Below are 23,102 nucleotides of genomic sequence, written 5' to 3'. Positions count from 1 at the left end.
TTGTGGTCTAATGGCCCTACCGGGCAAACACTTTGGGTTCGCGAGGACTTAGAGTGCTGGTAGTGGTTGGCGGACCCAACACTCTGGGTACCTCCGGGTACTTGGGGTTGGTTGAGGACTTGGTGAACAAACACTTGTTGTACACTCTCCGGATGTACTTCGGGTGTCACCTGTTGTCCGAGACCACTTGCATGGTTAGCAAGCGTTGTGGTCTAATGGCCCTACCGGGCAAACACTTTATGTTCGCGAGGACTTGGAGTGCTGGTAGTGGTTGGCGGACCCAACACTCTGGGTACCTCCGGGTACTTGGGGTTGGTTGAGAACTTGGTGAAGATACCCCTGTCACCTTGTTCGAGGCCACTTGCATGGTCGCAAGCGTTGTGATACAATGGCCCTACCGGGCAAACACTTTGGGTTCGCAAGGACTTGGAGTGCCGGGACGGGTTGGCGGATCCAACACTCTGGGTACCTCCGGGTACTTGGGGTTGGTTGAGGACTTGGTGAGCAAACACTTGATATACGTTCTTCGGATGTACTTCGGGTGTCACCTGTTGTCCGAGGCCACTTGCATGGTCAACGGTTGAGGTGGTGATGGCGGGTCGGTGCTGTAGGGTGCCGGCCTGTTGGCTGCCTTGGCCGGGTTGGTTGGTTAACACTTGATTGGGCTTGCACCCGAGGGTAATGGCACTTGAAGGTGGGTACTGGCCGGCTGACCTGGTGTGATGGTTGGTTGGTGAACACTTGGCGGTACTTGCACTTGGCTGTGCTTGAACTTGAAGGTGGGATCCGGCTGGCCTAGGCCATTGGTGGTTGGTTGGTGGGTTAGCCCTTAGCTGGGCTGGCTGGCTGGCTGGCCATCGGTGGTGTGGTGTGGTGTGGTGTGTGGAGTCGAGCGTCGCGCGCCGTTGCCTTCTTCGGAGTGTTGTTGGTACGTAAGTGCTTGCAGTGCAAAGAGGTTGGTGATGGAGTGACATTGCCTTCACCATGGAGTTGCGGGTACTTAGGTACTTGCAAGGAGATGGTGGTATGGTGGTGTTGCGTGTGTGGTGTTCGATTAGAAAGATATAATTTCTAAGTCCGGATTAGTGCTGTCAGTGGGGCCGCCGCTAACAGGTCCTGCACGGCCACCGTGGGGCTTGACTTGGCGCTATTCCGGACTTGGGGCGATCACGATGTCCCCGTGCGGGACTTAGAAGATGGAAGAACACAAGTACCCTTATCCCATGACTTGTGAGCGATTGGCATACGTTACCACATGAAGAGAAAAATTGGCTAAGTCCCGGATCCATATTATTTGAACAGAAAAATCGGCTAAGTCCCGGATCCATATTTATGAAGGGAAAAATCGGCTAAGTCCCGGATCCATATTATATGAAGAGAAAAATCGGCTAAGTCCCGGATCCATATTATATGAAGAGAAAAATCGGCTAAGTCCAGGATCCATATATAATAACCTAATAATCGGATAAGTCCAGGATCCATATTATATGAAGAGAAAAATCGGCTAAGTCCAGGATCCATATATAATAACCTTATAATCGGCTAAGTCCAGGATCCATATTATATGATGAGAAAAATCGGCTAAGTCCGAGATTGGGTCTGTCAGAAATACACTATCAAGTTACCACACAATCAAGCAAGATGGCCATATGATGGATCCATATGATATGAAGAGAAAAATCGGCTAAGTCCGAGATTGGGTCGGTCGGAAATACACTATCAAGTTACCACACAAGCAAGCAAGATGGCCTAGTGATGGATCCATATAATATGAAGAGAAAAATCGGCTAAGTCCCAGATTGGGTCTGTCTGAAATACACTTCCAAGTTACCACACAAGCAAGCAAGATGGCCTAGTGATGGATCCATATGATATGAAGAGAAAAATCGGCTAAGTCCGAGATTGGGTCTGTCAGAAATACACTATCAAGTTACCACACAAGCAAGCAAGATGGCCTAAGGATGGATCCATATGATATGAAGAGAAAAATCGGCTAAGTCCGAGATTGGGTCTGTCAGAAATACACTATCAAGTTACCACACAAGCAAGCAACATGGCCTAGTGATGGATCCATATAATATGAAGAGAAAAATCGGCTAAGTCCGAGATTGGGTCTGTCAGAAATACACTTCCAAGTTACCACACAAGCAAGCAAGATGGCCTAGTGATGGATCCATATGATATGAAGAGAAAAATCGGCTAAGTCCGAGATTGGGTCTGTCAGACATACACTATCAAGTTACCACACAAGCAAGCAAGATGGCCTAGTGATGGATCCATATAATATGAAGAGAAAAATCGGCTAAGTCCGAGATTGGGTCTGTCAGAAATACACTTCCAAGTTACCACACAAGCAAGCAAGATGGCCTAGTGATGGATCCATATAATATGAAGAGAAAAATCGGGACCATAACATTCATCGGGGACCATAACATTCATCTCGAAGCATCTTTACATATGAATTTCTATGAATTTATGAAAAATCGACTAAGTCCGAGATGCCTTTAAGTAGGGATGCTGTATTAAGATGGGAGATGAAGAAGATCAAGATTCATCTCCATGCAGCATCTCATTCATCTCCCAGCATCCTAACATATGAATTTCTTAGAATTTATGAAAAATCGACTTAGTCCGAGATGCCTTTAAGTAGGGATGCTGTATTAAGATGGGAGATGAAGAAGATCAAGATTCATCTCCATGCAGCATCCCATTCATCTTGCAGCATCCTAACATATGAATTTCTATGAATTTATGAAAAATCGACTAAGTCCGAGATGGCTTTAAGTAGGGATGCTGTATTGAGATGAGAGATGTAGGAGATCAAGATTCATCTCCATGCAGCATCCCATTCATCTCCCAGCATCCTAACATATGAATTTCTTAGAATTTATGAAAAATCGACTAAGTCCGAGATGCCTTTAAGTAGGGATGCTGTATTAAGATGGGAGATGAAGAAGATCAAGATTCATCTCCATGCAGCATCCCATTCATCTCGCAGTATCCTAACATATGTTTTTCTTAGAATTTATGAAAAATCGACTAAGTCCGAGATGCCTTTAAGTAGGGATGCTGTATTAAGATGAGAGATGAAGAAGATCAAGATTCATCTCCATGCAGCATCCCATTCATCTCGCAGCATCCTAACATATGTTTTTCTTAGAATTTATGAAAAATCGACTAAGTCCGAGATGGCTTTAAGTAAGGATGCTGTATTGAGATGAGCGATGTAGGAGATCAAGATTCATCTCCATGCAGCATCCCATTCATCGCGCAGTATCCTAACATATGAATTTCTTAGAATTTATGAAAAATCGACTAAGTCCGAGATGCCTTTAAGTAGGGATGCTGTATTAAGATGGGAGATGAAGAAGATCAAGATTCATCTCCATGCAGCATCCCATTCATCTCGCAGCATCCTAACATTTGTTTTTCTTAGAATTTATGAAAAATCGACTAAGTCCGAGAGGCCTTTAAGTAGGGATGCTGTATTAAGATGGGAGATGAAGAAGATCAAGATTCATCTCCATGCAGCATCCCATTCATCTCCCAGCATCCTGACATATGAATTTCTTAGAATTTATGAAAAATCGACTAAGTCCGAGATGGCTTTAAGTAGGGATGCTGTATTAAGATGGGAGATGTAGGAGATCAAGATTCATCTCCATGCAGCATCCCATTCATCTCCCAGCATCCTAACATATGAATTTCTATGAATTCCTGAAAAATCGACTAAGTCCGAGATGCCTTTAAGTAGGGATGCTGTATTAAGATGGGAGATGAAGAAGATTAAGATTCATCTCCATGCAGCATCCCATTCTTCTCGCAGCATCCTAACATATGAATTTCTATGAATTTATGAAAAAACGACTAAGTCCGAGATGCCTTTAAGTAGGGATGCTGTATTGAGATGGGAGATGAAGAAGATCAAGATTCATCTCCATGCAGCATCCCATTCATCTCGCAGCATCCTAACATATGTTTTTCTTAGAATTTATGGAAAATCGACTAAGTCCGAGATGCCTTTAAGTAGGGATGCTGTATTGAGATGGGAGATGTAGGACATCAAGATTCATCTCCATGCAGCATACCATTCATCTCGCAGCATTATAACATATGAATTTCTATAAATTTATGAAAAATCGACTAAGTCCGAGATGCCTTTAAGTAGGGATGCTGTATTAAGATGGGAGATGTAGGAGATCAAGATTCATCTCCATGCAGCATCCCATTCATCTCGCAGCATCCTAACATATTTTTTTCTAAGAATTTATGAAAAATCGACAAAGTCCGAGATGCCCTTAAGCAGGGATGCTGTGGTAAGATGGGAGATGAAGAAGATCAAGATTCATCTCCATGCAGCATCCCATTCATCTCGCAGCATCCTAACATATGTTTTTCTTAGAATTTATGAAAAATCGACTAAGTCCGAGATGCCTTTAAGTAGGGATGCTGTATTAAGATGGGAGATGAAGAAGATCAAGACTCATCTCCATGCAGCATCCCATTCATCTCCCAGCATCCTTACATATGAATTTCTTAGAATTTATGAAAAATCGACTAAGTCCGAGATGTCTTTAAGTAGGGATGCTGTATTGAGATGGGAGATGTAGGAGATCAAGATTCATCTCCATGCAGCATCCCATTCATCTTGCAGCATCCTAACATATGAATTTCTTAGAATTTATGAAAAATCGACTAAGTCCGAGATGCCTTTAAGTAGGGATGCTGTATTAAGATGGGAGATGTAGAAGATCAAGATTCATCTCCATGCAGCATCCCATTCATCTCGCAGCATCCTAACATATGAATTTCTTAGAATTTATGAAAAATCGACTAAGTCCGAGATGCCTTTAAGTAGGGATGCTGTATTAAGATGGGAGAAGAAGTAGATCAAGATTCATCTCCATGCAGCATCCCATTCATCTCGCAGCATCCTAACATATGAATTTCTTAGAATTTATGAAAAATCGACTAAGTCCGAGATGCCTTTAATAAGGGATGCTGTATTGAGATGGGAGATGTAGGAGATCAAGATTCATCTCCATGCAGCATCCCATTCATCTCGCAGCATCCTAACATATTTTTTTCTAAGAATTTATGAAAAATCGACTTAGTCCGAGATGCCCTTAAGCAGGGATGCTGTATTAAGATGGGAGATGAAGAAGATCAAGATTCATCTCCATGCAGCATCCCATTCATCTCGCAGCATCCTAACATATGTTTTTCTTAGAATTTATGAAAAATCGACTAAGTCCGAGATGCCTTTAAGTAGGGATGCTGTATTAAGCTGGGTGATGAAGAAGATCAAGATTTATCTCCATGCAGCATCCCATTCATCTCGCAGCATCCTAACATATGAAGTTCTTAGAATATATGAAAAATCGACTAAGTCCGAGATTCCTTTAAGTAGGGATGCTGTATTGAGATGGGAGATGTAGAAGATCAAGATTTATCTCCATGCAGCATCCCATTCATCTCGCAGCATCCTAACATATGAATTTCTTAGAATTTATGAAAAATCGACTAAGTCCGAGATGCCTTTAAGTAGTTATGCTGTATTAAGATGGGAGATGGAGAAGATCAAGATTCATCTCCATGCAGCATCCCATTCATCTCGCAGCATCCTAACATATGTTTTTCTTAGAATTTATGAAAAATCGACTAAGTCCGAGATGCCTTTCGGTAGGGATGCTGTATTAAGATGGGAGATGTAGAAGATCAAGATTTATCTCCATCCAGCATCCCATTCATCTCGCAGCATCCTAACATATGTTTTTCTTAGAATTTATGAAAAATCGACTTAGTCCGAGATGCCTTTAAGTAGGGATGCTGCATTAAGATGGGAGATGAAGAAGATCAAGATTCATCTCCATGCAGCATCCCATTCATCTCGCAGCTTCATAACATATGTTTTTCTTAGAATTTATGAAAAATCGACTAAGTCCGAGATGCCGCTAAGTAGGGATGCTGTTTTGAGATGGGAGATGTAGAAGATCAAGATTCATCTACATGCAGCATCCCATTCATCTCGCAGCATCCAAACATATGAATTTCCTATAATTTATGAAAAATCGACTAAGTCCGAGATGCCTTTAAGTAGGGATGCTGTATTAAGATGGGAGATGAAGAAGATCAAGATTCATCTCCATGCAGCATCCCATTCATCTTGCAGCATCCTTACATATGAATTTCTTAGAATTTATGAAAAATCGACTAAGTCCGAGATGCCTTTAAGTAGGGATGCTGAATTAAGATGGGAGATGAAGAAGATCAAGATTCATCTCCATGCAGCATCCCATTCATCTCGCAGCATCCTTACATATGAATTTCTTGGAATTTATGAAAAATCGACTAAGTCCGAGATGCCTTTAAGTAGGGATGCTGTATTGAGATGGGAGATGTAAGAGATCAAGATTCATCTCCATGCAGCATCCCATTCATCTCCCAGCATCCTAACATATGAATTTCTATGAATTTATGAAAAATCGACTAAGTCCGATAGGCCTTTAAGTAGGGATGCTGTATTAAGATGGGAGATGAAGAAGATCAAGATTCATCTCCATGCAGCATCTCATTCATATCGCAGCATCCTAACATATGAATTTCTTAGAATTTATGAAAAATCGACTAAGTCCGAGATGCCTTCAAGTAGGGATGCTGTATTGAGATGGGAGATGAAGAAGATCAAGATTCATCTCCATGCAGCATCCCATTCATCTCGCAGCATCCTAACATATGTTTTTCTTAGAATTTATGAATAATCAACTAAGTCCGAGATGCCTTTAAGTAGGGATGCTGTATTGAGATGGGAGATGAAGAAGATCAAGATTCATCTCCATGCAGCATCCCATTCATCTCGCAGCATCCTAACATATGAATTTCTTAGAATTTATGAAAAATCGACTAAGTCCGAGATGCCTTTCGGTAGGGATGCTGTATTGAGATGGGAGATAAAGAAGATCAAGATTCATCTCCATGCAGCATCCCATTCATCTCGCAGCATCCTAACATATGAATTTCTTAGAATTTATCAAAAATCGACTAAGTCCGAGATGCGTTTAATTAGGGATGCTGTATTAAGATGGGAGATGAAGAAGATCAAGATTCATCTCCATGCAGCATCCCATTCATCTCGCAGCATCCTAACAGATGAATTTCTTAGAATTTATGAAAAATCGACTAAGTCCGAGATGCCTTTAAGTAGGGATGCTGGTTTAAGATGGGAGATGAAGAAGATCAAGATTCTTCTCCATACAGCATCCCATTCATCTCGCAGCATCCTAACATATGTTTTTCTTAGAATTTATGAAAAATCGACTAAGTCCGAGATGCCTTTACGTAGGGATGCTGTATTAAGATGGGAGATATAGAAGATCGAGATTCATCTCCATGCAGCATCCCATTCATCTCGCAGCATCCTAACATATGTTTTTCTCAGAATTTATGAAAAATCAACTAAGTCCGAGATGCCTTTAAGTAAAGATGCTGTATTGAGATGGGAGATGAAGAAGATCAAGATTCATCTCCATGCAGCATCCCATTCATCTCGCAGCATCCTAACATATGAATTTCTTAGAATTTATGAAAAATCGACTAAGTCCGAGATGCCTTCAAGTAGGGATGCTGTATTAAGATGGGAGATGAAGAAGATCAAGATTCATCTCCATGCAGCATCTCATTCATCTCCCAGCATCCTAACATATGTTTTTCTTAGAATTTATGGAAAATCGACTAAGTCCGAGATGCCTTTAAGTAGGGATGCTGTATTGAGATGGGAGATAAAGAAGATCAAGATTCATCTCCATGCAGCATCCCATTCATCTCGCAGCATCCTCACATATGAATTTCTTAGAATTTATCAAAAATCGACTAAGTCCGAGATGCGTTTAATTAGGGATGCTGTATTAAGATGGGAGATGAAGAAGATCAAGATTCATCTCCATGCAGCATCCCATTCATCTCGCAGCATCCTAACAGATGAATTTCTTAGAATTTATGAAAAATCGACTAAGTCCGAGATGCCTTTAAGTAGGGATGCTGGTTTAAGATGGGAGATGAAGAAGATCAAGATTCTTCTCCATACAGCATCCCATTCATCTCGCAGCATCCTAACATATGTTTTTCTTAGAATTTATGAAAAATCGACTAAGTCCGAGATGCCTTTACGTAGGGATGCTGTATTAAGATGGGAGATATAGAAGATCGAGATTCATCTCCATGCAGCATCCCATTCATCTCGCAGCATCCTAACATATGTTTTTCTTAGAATTTATGAAAAATCGACTAAGTCCGAGATGCCTTCAAGTAGGGATGCTGTATTGAGATGGGAGATGAAGAAGATCAAGATTCATCTCCATGCAGCATCCCATTCATCTCGCAGCATCCTAACATATGAATTTATTAGAATTTATGAAAAATCGACTAAGTCCGAGATGCCTTCAAGTAGGGATGCTGTATTGAGATGGGAGATAAAGAAGATCAAGATTCATCTCCATGCAGCATCTCATTCATATCGCAGCATCCTAACATATGAATTTCTTAGAATTTATGAAAAATCGACTAAGTCCGAGATGCCTTTAAGTAGGGATGCTGTATTGAGATGGGAGATGTAAGAGATCAAGATTCATCTCCATGCAGCATCCCATTCATCTCCCAGCATCCTAACATATGAATTTCTATGAATTTATGAAAAATCGACTAAGTCCGATAGGCCTTTAAGTAGGGATGCTGTATTAAGCTGGGAGATGAAGAAGATCAAGATTCATCTCCATGCAGCATCTCATTCATATCGCAGCATCCTAACATATGAATTTCTTAGAATTTATGAAAAATCGACTAAGTCCGAGATGCCTTCAAGTAGGGATGCTGTATTGAGATGGGAGATGAAGAAGATCAAGATTCATCTCCATGCAGCATCCCATTCATCTCGCAGCATCCTAACATATGTTTTTCTTAGAATTTATGAAAAATCAACTAAGTCCGAGATGCCTTTAAGTAGGGATGCTGTATTGAGATGGGAGATGAAGAAGATCAAGATTCATCTCCATGCAGCATCCCATTCATCTCGCAGCATCCTAACATATGAATTTCTTAGAATTTATGAAAAATCGACTAAGTCCGAGATGCCTTTCGGTAGGGATGCTGTATTAAGATGGGAGATGAAGAAGATCAAGATTCATCTCCATGCAGCATCCCATTCATCTCGCAGCATCCTAACATATGTTTTTCGTAGAATTTATGAAAAATCGACTAAGTCCGAGATGCCTTTAAGAAGGGATGCTGTATTAAGATGGGAGATGTAGAAGATCAAGATTCATCTCCATGCAGCATCCCATTCATCTCCCAGCATCCTAACATATGAATTTCTATGAATTTATGAAAACTCGACTAAGTCCGAGATGCCTTTAAGAAGGGATGCTGTATTAAGATGGGAGATGTAGAAGATCAAGATTCATCTCCATGCAGCATCCCATTCATCTCCCAGCATCCTTACATATGTTTTTCTTAGAATTTATGAAAAATCGACTAAGTCCGAGATGCCTTTAAGTAGGGATGCTGTATTGAGATGGGAGATGAAGAAGATCAAGATTTATCTCCTTGCAGCATCCCATTCATCTCGCAGCATCCTAACATATGTTTTTCTTAGAATTTATGAAAAATCGACAAAGTCCGAGATGCCTTTAAGTAGGGATGCTGTATTAAGATGGCAGATGAAGAAGATCAAGATTCATCTCCATGCAGCATCCTATTCATCTCGCAGCATCCTAACATATGTTTTTCTTAGAATTTATTAAAAATCGACTAAGTCCGAGATGCCTTTAAGTAGGGATGCTGTATTAAGATGGGAGATGAAGAAGATCGAGATTCATCTCCATGCAGCATCCCATTCATCTCGCAGCATCCTAACATATGTTTTTCTTAGAATTTATGAAAAATCGACTAAGTCCGAGATGCCTTTAAGAAGGGATGCTGTATTGAGATGGGAGATGAAGAAGATCAAGATTCATCTCCAAGCAGCATTCCATTCATCTCGCAGCATCCTAACATATGTTTTTCTTAGAATTTATGAAAAATCGACTAAGTCCGAGATGCCTTTAAGTAGGGATGCTGTATTAAGATGGGAGATGAAGAAGATCAAGATTCATCTCCATGCAGCATCCCATTCCTCTCGCAGCATCCTAACATATGTTTTTCTTAGAATTTATGAAAAATCGACTAAGTCCGAGGTGCCTTTAAGTAGGGATGCTGTATTGAGATTGGAGATGAAGAAGATCAAGATTCATCTCCATGCAGCATCCCATTCATCTCGCAGCATCCTAACATATGAATTTTTTCGAATTTATGAAAAATCGACTAAGTCCGAGATGCCTTTAAGTAGGGATGCTGTATTGAGATGGGAGATGAAGAAGATCAAGATGCATCTCCATGCAGCATCCCATTCATCTCCAAGCATCCTAACATATGTTTTTCTTAGAATTTATGAAAAATCGACAAAGTCCGAGATGCCTTTAAGTAGGTATGCTGTATTAAGATGGGAGATGAAGAAGATCAAGATTCATCTCCATGCAGCATCCCATTCATCTCGCAGCATCCTAACATATGTTTTTCTTAGAATTTATGAAAAATCGACTAAGTCCGAGATGCCTTTCGGTAGGGATGCTGTATTAAGATGGGAGATGAAGAAGATCAAGATTCATCTCCATGCAGCATCTCATTCATCTCCCAGCATCCTAACATATGTTTTTCTTAGAATTTATGGAAAATCGACTAAGTCCGAGATGCCTTTAAGAAGGGATGCTGTATTAAGATGGGAGATGAAGAAGATCAAGATTCATCTCCATGCAGCATCCCATTCATCTCGCAGCATCCTTACATATGAATTTCTTGGAATTTATGAAAAATCGACTAAGTCCGAGATGCCTTTAAGTAGGGATGCTGTATTGAGATGGGAGATGTAAGAGATCAAGATTCATCTCCATGCTGCATCCCATTCATCTCCCAGCATCCTAACATATGAATTTCTATGAATTTATGAAAAATCGACTAAGTCCGATAGGCCTTTAAGTAGGGATGCTGTATTAAGATGGGAGATGAAGAAGATCAAGATTCATCTCAATGCAGCATCCCATTCATCTCGCAGCATCCTTACATATGTTTTTCTTAGAATTTATGAAAAATCGACTAAGTCCGAGATGCCTTTAAGTAGGGATGCTGTATTAAGACGGGAGATGAAGAAGATCAAGATTCATCTCCATGCAGCATCCCATTCATCTCGCAGCATCCTAACATATGTTTTTCTTAGAATTTATGAAAAATCGACTAAGTCCGAGATGCCTTTAAGTAGGGATGCTGTATTAAGACGGGAGATGAAGAAGATAAAGATTCATCTCCATGCAGCATCCCATTCATTTCGCATTATCCCAACATATGTTTTTCTTAGAATTTATGAAAAATCGACTAAGTCCGAGATGCCTTTAAGTAGGGATGCTGTATTGAGATGGGAGATGAAGAAGATCAAGGTTCATCTCCATGCAGCATCCCATTCATCTCCCAGCATCCTAACATATGAATTTCTATGAATTTATGAAAAATCGACTAAGTCCGATAGGCCTTTAAGTAGGGATGCTGTATTAAGATGGGAGATGAAGAAGATCAAGATTCATCTCCATGCAGCATCTCATTCATATCGCAGCATCCTAACATATGAATTTCTTAGAATTTATGAAAAATCGACTAAGTCCGAGATGCCTTCAAGTAGGGATGCTGTATTGAGATGGGAGATGAAGAAGATCAAGATTCATCTCCATGCAGCATCCCATTCATCTCGCAGCATCCTAACATATGTTTTTCTTAGAATTTATGAAAAATCAACTAAGTCCGAGATGCCTTTAAGTAGGGATGCTGTATTGAGATGGGAGATGAAGAAGATCAAGATTCATCTCCATGCAGCATCCCATTCATCTCGCAGCATCCTAACATATGAATTTCTTAGAATTTATGAAAAATCGACTAAGTCCGAGATGCCTTTCGGTAGGGATGCTGTATTAAGATGGGAGATGAAGAAGATCAAGATTCATCTCCATGCAGCATCCCATTCATCTCGCAGCATCCTAACATATGTTTTTCGTAGAATTTATGAAAAATCGACTAAGTCCGAGATGCCTTTAAGAAGGGATGCTGTATTAAGATGGGAGATGTAGAAGATCAAGATTCATCTCCATGCAGCATCCCATTCATCTCCCAGCATCCTAACATATGAATTTCTATGAATTTATGAAAAATCGACTAAGTCCGAGATGCCTTTAAGAAGGGATGCTGTATTAAGATGGGAGATGTAGAAGATCAAGATTCATCTCCATGCAGCATCCCATTCATCTCCCAGCATCCCTACATATGTTTTTCTTAGAATTTATGAAAAACCGACTAAGTCCGAGATGCCTTTAAGTAGGGATGCTGTATTGAGATGGGAGATGAAGAAGATCAAGATTTATCTCCTTGCAGCATCCCATTCATCTCGCAGCATCCTAACATATGTTTTTCTTAGAATTTATGAAAAATCGACAAAGTCCGAGATGCCTTTAAGTAGGGATGCTGTATTAAGATGGCAGATGAAGAAGATCAAGATTCATCTCCATGCAGCATCCTATTCATCTCGCAGCATCCTAACATATGTTTTTCTTAGAATTTATTAAAAATCGACTAAGTCCGAGATGCCTTTAAGTAGGGATGCTGTATTAAGATGGGAGATGAAGAAGATCAAGATTCATCTCCATGCAGCATCCCATTCATCTCGCAGCATCCTAACATATGTTTTTCTTAGAATTTATGAAAAATCGACTAAGTCCGAGATGCCTTTAAGAAGGGATGCTGTATTGAGATGGGAGATGAAGAAGATCAAGATTCATCTCCAAGCAGCATTCCATTCATCTCGCAGCATCCTAACATATGTTTTTCTTAGAATTTATGAAAAATCGACTAAGTCCGAGATGCCTTTAAGTAGGGATGCTGTATTAAGATGGGAGATGAAGAAGATCAAGATTCATCTCCATGCAGCATCCCATTCCTCTCGCAGCATCCTAACATATGTTTTTCTTAGAATTTATGAAAAATCGACTAAGTCCGAGGTGCCTTTAAGTAGGGATGCTGTATTGAGATTGGAGATGAAGAAGATCAAGATTCATCTCCATGCAGCATCCCATTCATCTCGCAGCATCCTAACATATGAATTTTTTCGAATTTATGAAAAATCGACTAAGTCCGAGATGCCTTTAAGTAGGGATGCTGTATTGAGATGGGAGATGAAGAAGATCAAGATGCATCTCCATGCAGCATCCCATTCATCTCCAAGCATCCTAACATATGTTTTTCTTAGAATTTATGAAAAATCGACAAAGTCCGAGATGCCTTTAAGTAGGTATGCTGTATTAAGATGGGAGATGAAGAAGATCAAGATTCATCTCCATGCAGCATCCCATTCATCTCGCAGCATCCTAACATATGTTTTTCTTAGAATTTATGAAAAATCGACTAAGTCCGAGATGCCTTTCGGTAGGGATGCTGTATTAAGATGGGAGATGAAGAAGATCAAGATTCATCTCCATGCAGCATCTCATTCATCTCCCAGCATCCTAACATATGTTTTTCTTAGAATTTATGGAAAATCGACTAAGTCCGAGATGCCTTTAAGAAGGGATGCTGTATTAAGATGGGAGATGAAGAAGATCAAGATTCATCTCCATGCAGCATCCCATTCATCTCGCAGCATCCTTACATATGAATTTCTTGGAATTTATGAAAAATCGACTAAGTCCGAGATGCCTTTAAGTAGGGATGCTGTATTGAGATGGGAGATGTAAGAGATCAAGATTCATCTCCATGCTGCATCCCATTCATCTCCCAGCATCCTAACATATGAATTTCTATGAATTTATGAAAAATCGACTAAGTCCGATAGGCCTTTAAGTAGGGATGCTGTATTAAGATGGGAGATGAAGAAGATCAAGATTCATCTCAATACAGCATCCCATTCATCTCGCAGCATCCTTACATATGTTTTTCTTAGAATTTATGAAAAATCGACTAAGTCCGAGATGCCTTTAAGTAGGGATGCTGTATTAAGACGGGAGATGAAGAAGATCAAGATTCATCTCCATGCAGCATCCCATTCATCTCGCAGCATCCTAACATATGTTTTTCTTAGAATTTATGAAAAATCGACTAAGTCCGAGATGCCTTTAAGTAGGGATGCTGTATTAAGACGGGAGATGAAGAAGATAAAGATTCATCTCCATGCAGCATCCCATTCATTTCGCATTATCCCAACATATGTTTTTCTTAGAATTTATGAAAAATCGACTAAGTCCGAGATGCCTTTAAGTAGGGATGCTGTATTAAGATGGGAGATGAAGAAGATCAAGATTCATCTCCATGCAGCATCCCATTCATCTCGCAGCATCCGAACATATGTTTTTCTTAGAATTTATGAAAAATCGACAAAGTCCGAGATGCCTTTAAGTAGGGATGCTGTATTAAGATGGCAGATGAAGAAGATCAAGATTCATCTCCATGCAGCATCCTATTCATCTCGCAGCATCTTAACATATGTTTTTCTTAGAATTTATTAAAAATCGACTAAGTCCGAGATGCCTTTAAGTAGGGATGCTGTATTAAGATGGGAGATGAAGAAGATCAAGATTCATCTCAATGCAGCATCCCATTCATCTCGCAGCATCCGAACATATGTTTTTCTTAGAATTTATGAAAAATCGACAAAGTCCGAGATGCCTTTAAGTAGGGATGCTGTATTGAGATGGGAGATGTAGGAGATCAAGATTCATCTCCATGCAGCATCCCATTCATCTCGCAGCATCCTAACATATGAATTTCTATGAATTTATGAAAAATCGACTAAGTCCGAGATGCCTTTAAGTAGGGATGCTGTATTGAGATGGGAGATGTAGGAGATCAAGATTCATCTCCATGCAGCATCCCATGCATCTCCCAGCATCCTAACATATGAATTTCTTAGAATTTATGAAAAATCGACTAAGTCCGAGATGGCTTTAAGTAGGGATGCTGTATTGAGATGGGAGATGTAGGAGATCAAGATTTATCTCCATGCAGCATCTTATGCATCTCCCAGCATCCTAACATATGAATTTCTTAGAATTTATGAAAAATCGACTAAGTCCGAGATGGCTTTAAGTAGGGATGCTGTATTGAGATGGGAGATGTAGGAGATCAAGATTCATCTCCATGCAGCATCCCATTCATCTCGCAGCATCCTAACATATGTTTTTCTTAAAAGTTATTAAAAATCGACTAAGTCCGAGATGCCTTTAAGTAGGGATGCTGTATTGAGATGGGAGATGTAGGAGATCAAGATTCATCTCCATGCAGCATCCTAACATATGAATTTCTATGAATTTATGAAAAATCGACTAAGTCCGAGATGCCTTTAAGTAGGGATGCTGTATTGAGATGGGAGATGTAGAAGATCAAGATTCATCTCCATACAGCATCCCATTCATCTCCCAGCATCCTAACATATGAATTTCTTAGAATTTATGAAAAATCGACTAAGTCCGAGATGGCTTTAAGTAGGGATGCTGTATTGAGATGGGAGATGTAGGAGATCAAGATTCATCTCCATGCAGCATCCCATTCATCTCCCAGCATCCTAACATATGAATTTCTTAGAATTTATGAAAAATCGACTAAGTCCGAGATGGCTTTAAGTAGGGATGCTGTATTGAGATGAGAGATGTAGGAGATCAAGATTCATCTCCATGCAGCATCCCATTCATCTCCCAGCATCCTAACATATGAATTTCTTAGAATTTATGAAAAATCGACTAAGTCCGAGATGCCTTTAAGTAGGGATGCTGTATTAAGATGGGAGATGAAGAAGATCAAGATTCATCTCCATGCAGCATCCCATTCATCTCGCAGTATCCTAACATATGTTTTTCTTAGAATTTATGAAAAATCGACTAAGTCCGAGATGCCTTTAAGTAGGGATGCTGTATTAAGATGAGAGATGAAGAAGATCAAGATTCATCTCCATGCAGCATCCCATTCATCTCGCAGCATCCTAACATATGTTTTTCTTAGAATTTATGAAAAATCGACTAAGTCCGAGATGGCTTTAAGTAAGGATGCTGTATTGAGATGAGCGATGTAGGAGATCAAGATTCATCTCCATGCAGCATCCCATTCATCGCGCAGTATCCTAACATATGAATTTCTTAGAATTTATGAAAAATCGACTAAGTCCGAGATGCCTTTAAGTAGGGATGCTGTATTAAGATGGGAGATGAAGAAGATCAAGATTCATCTCCATGCAGCATCCCATTCATCTCGCAGCATCCTAACATTTGTTTTTCTTAGAATTTATGAAAAATCGACTAAGTCCGAGAGGCCTTTAAGTAGGGATGCTGTATTAAGATGGGAGATGAAGAAGATCAAGATTCATCTCCATGCAGCATCCCATTCATCTCCCAGCATCCTGACATATGAATTTCTTAGAATTTATGAAAAATCGACTAAGTCCGAGATGGCTTTAAGTAGGGATGCTGTATTAAGATGGGAGATGTAGGAGATCAAGATTCATCTCCATGCAGCATCCCATTCATCTCCCAGCATCCTAACATATGAATTTCTATGAATTCCTGAAAAATCGACTAAGTCCGAGATGCCTTTAAGTAGGGATGCTGTATTAAGATGGGAGATGAAGAAGATTAAGATTCATCTCCATGCAGCATCCCATTCTTCTCGCAGCATCCTAACATATGAATTTCTATGAATTTATGAAAAAACGACTAAGTCCGAGATGCCTTTAAGTAGGGATGCTGTATTGAGATGGGAGATGAAGAAGATCAAGATTCATCTCCATGCAGCATCCCATTCATCTCGCAGCATCCTAACATATGTTTTTCTTAGAATTTATGGAAAATCGACTAAGTCCGAGATGCCTTTAAGTAGGGATGCTGTATTGAGATGGGAGATGTAGGACATCAAGATTCATCTCCATGCAGCATACCATTCATCTCGCAGCATTATAACATATGAATTTCTATAAATTTATGAAAAATCGACTAAGTCCGAGATGCCTTTAAGTAGGGATGCTGTATTAAGATGGGAGATGTAGGAGATCAAGATTCATCTCCATGCAGCATCCCATTCATCTCGCAGCATCCTAACATATTTTTTTCTAAGAATTTATGAAAAATCGACAAAGTCCGAGATGCCCTTAAGCAGGGATGCTGTGGTAAGATGGGAGATGAAGAAGATCAAGATTCATCTCCATGCAGCATCCCATTCATCTCGCAGCATCCTAACATATGTTTTTCTTAGAATTTATGAAAAATCGACTAAGTCCGAGATGCCTTTAAGTAGGGATGCTGTATTAAGATGGGAGATGAAGAAGATCAAGACTCATCTCCATGCAGCATCCCATTCATCTCCCAGCATCCTTACATATGAATTTCTTAGAATTTATGAAAAATCGACTAAGTCCGAGATGTCTTTAAGTAGGGATGCTGTATTGAGATGGGAGATGTAGGAGATCAAGATTCATCTCCATGCAGCATCCCATTCATCTTGCAGCATCCTAACATATGAATTTCTTAGAATTTATGAAAAATCGACTAAGTCCGAGATGCCTTTAAGTAGGGATGCTGTATTAAGATGGGAGATGTAGAAGATCAAGATTCATCTCCATGCAGCATCCCATTCATCTCGCAGCATCCTAACATATGAATTTCTTAGAATTTATGAAAAATCGACTAAGTCCGAGATGCCTTTAAGTAGGGATGCTGTATTAAGATGGGAGAAGAAGTAGATCAAGATTCATCTCCATGCAGCATCCCATTCATCTCGCAGCATCCTAACATATGAATTTCTTAGAATTTATGAAAAATCGACTAAGTCCGAGATGCCTTTAATAAGGGATGCTGTATTGAGATGGGAGATGTAGGAGATCAAGATTCATCTCCATGCAGCATCCCATTCATCTCGCAGCATCCTAACATATTTTTTTCTAAGAATTTATGAAAAATCGACTTAGTCCGAGATGCCCTTAAGCAGGGATGCTGTATTAAGATGGGAGATGAAGAAGATCAAGATTCATCTCCATGCAGCATCCCATTCATCTCGCAGCATCCTAACATATGTTTTTCTTAGAATTTATGAAAAATCGACTAAGTCCGAGATGCCTTTAAGTAGGGATGCTGTATTAAGCTGGGTGATGAAGAAGATCAAGATTTATCTCCATGCAGCATCCCATTCATCTCGCAGCATCCTAACATATGAAGTTCTTAGAATATATGAAAAATCGACTAAGTCCGAGATTCCTTTAAGTAGGGATGCTGTATTGAGATGGGAGATGTAGAAGATCAAGATTTATCTCCATGCAGCATCCCATTCATCTCGCAGCATCCTAACATATGAATTTCTTAGAATTTATGAAAAATCGACTAAGTCCGAGATGCCTTTAAGTAGTTATGCTGTATTAAGATGGGAGATGGAGAAGATCAAGATTCATCTCCATGCAGCATCCCATTCATCTCGCAGCATCCTAACATATGTTTTTCTTAGAATTTATGAAAAATCGACTAAGTCCGAGATGCCTTTCGGTAGGGATGCTGTATTAAGATGGGAGATGTAGAAGATCAAGATTTATCTCCATCCAGCATCCCATTCATCTCGCAGCATCCTAACATATGTTTTTCTTAGAATTTATGAAAAATCGACTTAGTCCGAGATGCCTTTAAGTAGGGATGCTGCATTAAGATGGGAGATGAAGAAGATCAAGATTCATCTCCATGCAGCATCCCATTCATCTCGCAGCTTCATAACATATGTTTTTCTTAGAATTTATGAAAAATCGACTAAGTCCGAGATGCCGCTAAGTAGGGATGCTGTTTTGAGATGGGAGATGTAGAAGATCAAGATTCATCTACATGCAGCATCCCATTCATCTCGCAGCATCCAAACATATGAATTTCCTATAATTTATGAAAAATCGACTAAGTCCGAGATGCCTTTAAGTAGGGATGCTGTATTAAGATGGGAGATGAAGAAGATCAAGATTCATCTCCATGCAGCATCCCATTCATCTTGCAGCATCCTTACATATGAATTTCTTAGAATTTATGAAAAATCGACTAAGTCCGAGATGCCTTTAAGTAGGGATGCTGAATTAAGATGGGAGATGAAGAAGATCAAGATTCATCTCCATGCAGCATCCCATTCATCTCGCAGCATCCTTACATATGAATTTCTTGGAATTTATGAAAAATCGACTAAGTCCGAGATGCCTTTAAGTAGGGATGCTGTATTGAGATGGGAGATGTAAGAGATCAAGATTCATCTCCATGCAGCATCCCATTCATCTCCCAGCATCCTAACATATGAATTTCTATGAATTTATGAAAAATCGACTAAGTCCGATAGGCCTTTAAGTAGGGATGCTGTATTAAGATGGGAGATGAAGAAGATCAAGATTCATCTCCATGCAGCATCTCATTCATATCGCAGCATCCTAACATATGAATTTCTTAGAATTTATGAAAAATCGACTAAGTCCGAGATGCCTTCAAGTAGGGATGCTGTATTGAGATGGGAGATGAAGAAGATCAAGATTCATCTCCATGCAGCATCCCATTCATCTCGCAGCATCCTAACATATGTTTTTCTTAGAATTTATGAATAATCAACTAAGTCCGAGATGCCTTTAAGTAGGGATGCTGTATTGAGATGGGAGATGAAGAAGATCAAGATTCATCTCCATGCAGCATCCCATTCATCTCGCAGCATCCTAACATATGAATTTCTTAGAATTTATGAAAAATCGACTAAGTCCGAGATGCCTTTCGGTAGGGATGCTGTATTGAGATGGGAGATAAAGAAGATCAAGATTCATCTCCATGCAGCATCCCATTCATCTCGCAGCATCCTAACATATGAATTTCTTAGAATTTATCAAAAATCGACTAAGTCCGAGATGCGTTTAATTAGGGATGCTGTATTAAGATGGGAGATGAAGAAGATCAAGATTCATCTCCATGCAGCATCCCATTCATCTCGCAGCATCCTAACAGATGAATTTCTTAGAATTTATGAAAAATCGACTAAGTCCGAGATGCCTTTAAGTAGGGATGCTGGTTTAAGATGGGAGATGAAGAAGATCAAGATTCTTCTCCATACAGCATCCCATTCATCTCGCAGCATCCTAACATATGTTTTTCTTAGAATTTATGAAAAATCGACTAAGTCCGAGATGCCTTTACGTAGGGATGCTGTATTAAGATGGGAGATATAGAAGATCGAGATTCATCTCCATGCAGCATCCCATTCATCTCGCAGCATCCTAACATATGTTTTTCTCAGAATTTATGAAAAATCAACTAAGTCCGAGATGCCTTTAAGTAAAGATGCTGTATTGAGATGGGAGATGAAGAAGATCAAGATTCATCTCCATGCAGCATCCCATTCATCTCGCAGCATCCTAACATATGAATTTCTTAGAATTTATGAAAAATCGACTAAGTCCGAGATGCCTTCAAGTAGGGATGCTGTATTAAGATGGGAGATGAAGAAGATCAAGATTCATCTCCATGCAGCATCTCATTCATCTCCCAGCATCCTAACATATGTTTTTCTTAGAATTTATGGAAAATCGACTAAGTCCGAGATGCCTTTAAGTAGGGATGCTGTATTGAGATGGGAGATAAAGAAGATCAAGATTCATCTCCATGCAGCATCCCATTCATCTCGCAGCATCCTCACATATGAATTTCTTAGAATTTATCAAAAATCGACTAAGTCCGAGATGCGTTTAATTAGGGATGCTGTATTAAGATGGGAGATGAAGAAGATCAAGATTCATCTCCATGCAGCATCCCATTCATCTCGCAGCATCCTAACAGATGAATTTCTTAGAATTTATGAAAAATCGACTAAGTCCGAGATGCCTTTAAGTAGGGATGCTGGTTTAAGATGGGAGATGAAGAAGATCAAGATTCTTCTCCATACAGCATCCCATTCATCTCGCAGCATCCTAACATATGTTTTTCTTAGAATTTATGAAAAATCGACTAAGTCCGAGATGCCTTTACGTAGGGATGCTGTATTAAGATGGGAGATATAGAAGATCGAGATTCATCTCCATGCAGCATCCCATTCATCTCGCAGCATCCTAACATATGTTTTTCTTAGAATTTATGAAAAATCGACTAAGTCCGAGATGCCTTCAAGTAGGGATGCTGTATTGAGATGGGAGATGAAGAAGATCAAGATTCATCTCCATGCAGCATCCCATTCATCTCGCAGCATCCTAACATATGAATTTATTAGAATTTATGAAAAATCGACTAAGTCCGAGATGCCTTCAAGTAGGGATGCTGTATTGAGATGGGAGATAAAGAAGATCAAGATTCATCTCCATGCAGCATCTCATTCATATCGCAGCATCCTAACATATGAATTTCTTAGAATTTATGAAAAATCGACTAAGTCCGAGATGCCTTTAAGTAGGGATGCTGTATTGAGATGGGAGATGTAAGAGATCAAGATTCATCTCCATGCAGCATCCCATTCATCTCCCAGCATCCTAACATATGAATTTCTATGAATTTATGAAAAATCGACTAAGTCCGATAGGCCTTTAAGTAGGGATGCTGTATTAAGCTGGGAGATGAAGAAGATCAAGATTCATCTCCATGCAGCATCTCATTCATATCGCAGCATCCTAACATATGAATTTCTTAGAATTTATGAAAAATCGACTAAGTCCGAGATGCCTTCAAGTAGGGATGCTGTATTGAGATGGGAGATGAAGAAGATCAAGATTCATCTCCATGCAGCATCCCATTCATCTCGCAGCATCCTAACATATGTTTTTCTTAGAATTTATGAAAAATCAACTAAGTCCGAGATGCCTTTAAGTAGGGATGCTGTATTGAGATGGGAGATGAAGAAGATCAAGATTCATCTCCATGCAGCATCCCATTCATCTCGCAGCATCCTAACATATGAATTTCTTAGAATTTATGAAAAATCGACTAAGTCCGAGATGCCTTTCGGTAGGGATGCTGTATTAAGATGGGAGATGAAGAAGATCAAGATTCATCTCCATGCAGCATCCCATTCATCTCGCAGCATCCTAACATATGTTTTTCGTAGAATTTATGAAAAATCGACTAAGTCCGAGATGCCTTTAAGAAGGGATGCTGTATTAAGATGGGAGATGAAGAAGATCAAGATTCATCTCCATGCAGCATCCCATTCATCTCCCAGCATCCTAACATATGAATTTCTATGAATTTATGAAAAATCGACTAAGTCCGAGATGCCTTTAAGAAGGGATGCTGTATTAAGATGGGAGATGTAGAAGATCAAGATTCATCTCCATGCAGCATCCCATTCATCTCCCAGCATCCTTACATATGTTTTTCTTAGAATTTATGAAAAATCGACTAAGTCCGAGATGCCTTTAAGTAGGGATGCTGTATTGAGATGGGAGATGAAGAAGATCAAGATTTATCTCCTTGCAGCATCCCATTCATCTCGCAGCATCCTAACATATGTTTTTCTTAGAATTTATGAAAAATCGACAAAGTCCGAGATGCCTTTAAGTAGGGATGCTGTATTAAGATGGCAGATGAAGAAGATCAAGATTCATCTCCATGCAGCATCCTATTCATCTCGCAGCATCCTAACATATGTTTTTCTTAGAATTTATTAAAAATCGACTAAGTCCGAGATGCCTTTAAGTAGGGATGCTGTATTAAGATGGGAGATGAAGAAGATCGAGATTCATCTCCATGCAGCATCCCATTCATCTCGCAGCATCCTAACATATGTTTTTCTTAGAATTTATGAAAAATCGACTAAGTCCGAGATGCCTTTAAGAAGGGATGCTGTATTGAGATGGGAGATGAAGAAGATCAAGATTCATCTCCAAGCAGCATTCCATTCATCTCGCAGCATCCTAACATATGTTTTTCTTAGAATTTATGAAAAATCGACTAAGTCCGAGATGCCTTTAAGTAGGGATGCTGTATTAAGATGGGAGATGAAGAAGATCAAGATTCATCTCC

The sequence above is a fragment of the Anopheles ziemanni genome (assembly GCF_943734765.1).
Source record: "Anopheles ziemanni chromosome X unlocalized genomic scaffold, idAnoZiCoDA_A2_x.2 X_unloc_41, whole genome shotgun sequence".
NCBI lineage: Eukaryota > Metazoa > Arthropoda > Insecta > Diptera > Culicidae > Anopheles > Anopheles ziemanni.
Note: the sequence above shows the minus strand (reverse complement) of the source record.